This window comes from Penaeus monodon, unplaced genomic scaffold (genome assembly GCF_015228065.2).
Source record: "Penaeus monodon isolate SGIC_2016 unplaced genomic scaffold, NSTDA_Pmon_1 PmonScaffold_4023, whole genome shotgun sequence".
NCBI classification, from domain to species: domain Eukaryota; kingdom Metazoa; phylum Arthropoda; class Malacostraca; order Decapoda; family Penaeidae; genus Penaeus; species Penaeus monodon.
In genome coordinates, this window is record NW_023658806.1 from 12,501 (window position 1) to 17,500 (window position 5,000).

The 5,000-nt window shown below is 33.5% G+C and overlaps 1 pseudogene; it reads right to left on the minus strand.

Annotated features, from left to right (window-relative positions):
- Positions 1–5,000, minus strand: part of LOC119570817 — an 11,475-nt pseudogene that overhangs the window by 4,232 nt on the left and 2,243 nt on the right.

Consider the following 5,000-nt stretch of genomic DNA (forward strand, 5'->3'; position numbering starts at 1 on the left):
AATTATATATATATATATATATATATATATATCTAATAATGAAGAAAACAAAAAAATGCAGACATGGTAAACTTTAAAATCAAACTACAATGACAAGATACAATAACATCCATAAGGGATTTTAAATAAGTTTCAGAAGTCCTATTGGCATTCTGATTTTGTAAGCAGTAGAAAAAAAGGTACTATAACCCTAAAGGAAGATCTACAGCAAGTTCAGTAAGCTGGGGGTTAACTTTAAACCCAGACAGACAAATATCAAAAACTATTTTACTGATACATTTCCCCACTTAAAATTTCTTGCTGTTCTTTCTTCCTGTGGTTACACATTATATAGTGCTCTCATAATAATGTCTTTTTTGGGGCACTGGGAGAAAGATTTTCAAGTTAATTCTTACATTTCCTTAGGAAACAAGAGCCTTTTTTTTCAAACATTTCCTATCTGTGCACATAAGAAGCTTCAAACTTTTCTATTCTTTAAGGGCACAGAAAAGATAATAAACAGAAAATGTCCATATTCTCAAATACAATTTCATAGGTGTTTATTATTATAATTTAATATTAAACAAAAACATTTTCTTTTAATGTCCCCATAAAAACTCATTTACTACTACATTACTGATAATACTATCAATAACTAGTATTTACCTTTGGGGCTGAGTACATTTTAAAAAATCTATGAAGTAAAAAAACAAGTAATCTTTTCCCTTACCAGATGGTGAAGTTCCCTGGCAAACTTCAGAGATGGCTGACAAGGCTCGTACCATGACGGGAACTAACCCAGGAAACTAATGGGCAAAGTGACAGCTTGTTGGATCACTTCCTTACCAGACTGGAGACACAACCATATGTGTTTCTCTTGCATCTGAAATCAGGGATTAGGTCTCAGATAAGTGTGTTTCTATTGCATCTAAAAATGATGGATTGGTTTTTCTCTTACATCTGAAATCCTGGATTAGGCATTAGGTAAACATACTTCTCTTGCATTGAAATGATGGACTGGGTTTTATATAAGTATTTTTCTCCCCTGCTTTAAATGTGAGACTACGTTTAGTAAATCTGGCTATCCTGTTCTGTGATGGATTAGGACTAGCTACATGCTTCTTTTTTTGCCTGAAAGAATAAATTATGCTTACCCTGTTTTTCCTGCTCCTAAAATGATGAATGGTTATCTAATGCCCTTTCAGATCAATCATAAATATCATAAAGTAGAAAAAAAAAAGAAAGAACCCAAAAAAAACCTGTCATACAAACAAGGAACTTTTCTACAAAGCTATTTACATCCATTACAGTTTTGATATAAAGTCAACATCCTTCTAATATGTAAATAATGAGAAAAGCCACAGAAGAAATAACACTTTTTATCATTTTAAAGACAAGTGAATCACTCTTACCCCTGGTGCGTTCTCTCCCACAAGCTGATTGAAAACAGCTGTTGCTTGAAGATTAAAATTTGAGGTTTTTAAAGGGTTTCGTTTGGCCGAATCTAACTTTTCCAATATTATTGGCAACAGATCCTCAGATGGAATATCTTCAGCCAACTTTAAGATGAACTGTAAAAATAAAGGTAAAACTACAATAAAGCCATGCAATGTATTTACAAGTATAAGTTCATTCAGAAACTTATGTAACTGTGCACCAATGAATCCAATGCACCACTGCATCAATTATATTGAATTATTCTGAATCCCTACAAAGGCCTACTGCCCAAGGTGCAAATCTCCCTCACTATATATGATCCCAATAGTGCTGTGAAAATATAATAACTGTTTGATAGTTTCAAGTAGGAAAATTTGGACCATTTTTTGCTATAGTCTGAAACTTTTCTCATTTTTTTTTTTGAGTGAAAGGGCTTGCCATTAAAGAAAACCTGAAGGAATCCGTTGCTATATTTTTGACTGAGGTGATGATGGAAGAGTATAATAAGGAAATCTGCAAATTAAGTGGAAAATGGTTTGTGATGTATATAAATATAAATAAAAGTTTTCTTTGTAAGCAAGAATACATTCTAATATCTATACTTTAATTAAATGGCAGTCATCTTTACTTTAAATGAAAGAACTAAAGAACAATAACAGTGCATGTCTTTAACACATTACCTCCTGCCACTCTGCATAACGGCATTTCCAGACTTCACATAATCAATGAATTTCACCAGCACACTCTACGGGTCTTGCAGGATACTTTCCGGGTGATTTTTCACCGAGTCGATGCATTTCTGGGGAATAGATCTCCTCTTGTCCAGGAGGATCTCAAGTAATTTTTGCTCCCTTTCATCTTTTAGCTCAATCTCCTGTAAGAGCTGCTCTAAACCCAGGTTCATAATCTGGGTCGTAGTCGGGGTCACAGGCTACTTGTTTCATGAACTGGGAAAAAGTCTTGACACTACTGGTCTGGCAGGATTTATGCAAATTTGGGTGCAAGTCAAAGATCTGTATGATATCGAAGGCTATGTTACATATAACGGGCTGAAAGCTCTTTTTTGCAGTCTTGTTTGAATGGACAGTAGAGCCCTTGTGAGGAATGACACTTAACTGGTAGGGTTTAAATTTTACTCCAATCCATCCACATTCCAATGTTAATTGCTTCATTTTTCTGCTGACAAAGCTTAAGGAATGTAATCACAAAAATCTTTTGTAAAGAGATTATTCCTCATTGGGATTTGTTCTCCTTCTCCTCTCTTTTCCACATATCTCTCCAACAGATTAATGATTTGGGATTTCTGGATATTCCAGTTCTTTGCCTATGTACACATTTAGCATCACCAAGAGATATTTTGTGAGATACATGAAAAATGGCACTTGATTTTTTCTGCACTTTTGAGTCACTCGATACATTCTTGGAAGCCAGAAACTTCACAAACAAAATTTAAGCATTCTAGAATATCGCTTTCACATTTTCCAAGTATGAATTTGATTTCCAAAAGAGTAGGTAAGACATGAAAAGCTCTAATGACATTGCGAGAGTAACTGGTTTTACTCCATCCGTAGATGCAAAATATTCCTCTATGAGTGTCGGAAGATATGAAGTTGGCAGGAAGCTGAGAATGTATATGAGACATCTGTACACCTCTGATTCTTTACAATAGAGAGAAAATGTGATTCCTTTAAGGTCGGGACAGAAGAGATGACAAGCTGCAAATCTTTAGAAATCTCACTACCAGCTGGTTCTTCACACTCGGGCAGCACAGCAACAGTAAAAGTGTGGATTTGCAGCGGAAGTCTTCAAATCTTTGTCTTTGTTGGCAGCTGTGCAAGCCTTCTTCACCCTCTGGAAACAGCTTTCGATGTTTTTGTTTAATTTTGTCTGGTTTTACTGTGTCATCATCTAGAAAAGTAGAATAGGTAAATATATATGAGGAACAAAAAACAGAAAACCTGAGTTCAATAAATTTGATCATTACTTAATCTGGAGCTTTTTTCCACTGTAGATAACTTTCTACTTATAAATATGAATGTATATTTTACGTACAATAACCTACCCTTAACTCTTAGTTTATTTATTCATTAAATTTTTTTTTTTGTGACAAATACCATTTTCTATCCTTAATTCTTACTTCATTCTCGAGGTAGAAACTTTATACTTTAATAACCCAATGCCGCTGGGAAAATGCTGCACTCTCTCTCTCTCTCTCTCCTCTCTCTCTACTCTCTCTCTCTCTCTCTCCTCTCTCCTCTCTCTCTCTATATATATATATATATATATATATACATATATATATATATTTTGTGTGTGCGTGTGTGTGTGTGTGTGTGTGTGTGTGTGTATGTGTGTGTGTGTGTGTGTGTGTGTGTGTGTGTGTGTGTGTGTGTGTGTGTGTGTGTGTGTGTGTGTGTGTGTGTGTGTGTGTGTGTGTGTGTGTGTGCGTGTGGTGTGTTGTGTGTGTGTGTGTGTGTGTGTGTGTGAAATGTCTCCGCACATAGATGGCTCTGCTGGTGCTTAGCACAAAGGAGTCAATTAGTAGACCTTGTGACCTTACCTCATTCCACCTTGCCTTGAATTAGTGGAAAAATATCATAGTGTTATTTTATTTTTAGACATTATAATTACTATAAATGTTATCAACATTAATAACAGTAAAACAAGATAATGTAAAATATTTTTGTAAATCAAGGAAAAAAGTAAATGGTTGACTTAGTACAAGTGCAGCCATCTATGTGTAAAAACATTTAATAAAGTAAATTCACAGTGGGCATGGCATGTATGTACATGCCATGCCCGGCAGCAATACGTTAATTTCTTTGCATTTTCTGTGGGAAATATTTTTTTAGGTACTATTAGATAATAAACATTTTGATACTTCTATGTAATGGAGGACGAGTTCTATGTGTACAGAAAATTACCAGAATACGAATACAGATTGACAATCGCACACCACATACCACAAACACGTGAAACCGAAAACTCTGAAACAGAATATATACTTTTAGTGTAGAGTTTAGTACACTTTATAAGTATATGACTATAAATAAACCATAACAATATATAATAATAATAATAATAATAATATATATATATATATGTATATATATATGTATATGTATATATATATATATATATTATATATATATATATATATATATATATATATATATATATATATATATATATATATATATATTACCCCCATACATCTTTTTTGCAATATTGGTTTGAATTTCTGAAAATTGAAAAAATCACAAACCTGATACATAACCAATGCTAAGGATTTCAGTTAAAGGATTGTGTACTATACTGACAATCCATTCCCTGTTAAGACAAAACATTACATATTCGAAAAGAAGAAGAAGAAGAAGAAGAAGAAGAAGAAGAAGAAGAGAAAAGAAAAGAAAAGAAAAGAAAAGAAAAAAAAAGAAAAGAAAAGAAAAGAAAAAAAGAATTCCACAATTCTTATGCCTACTAGAAATTGGTCAGCCAACTAGAAACTCAGCCATCATTTCATTCGTCAAGTAGGTCTACATGTAATGCCTTAATTGGATTTGTATGGTAGGCCACCAGTAACC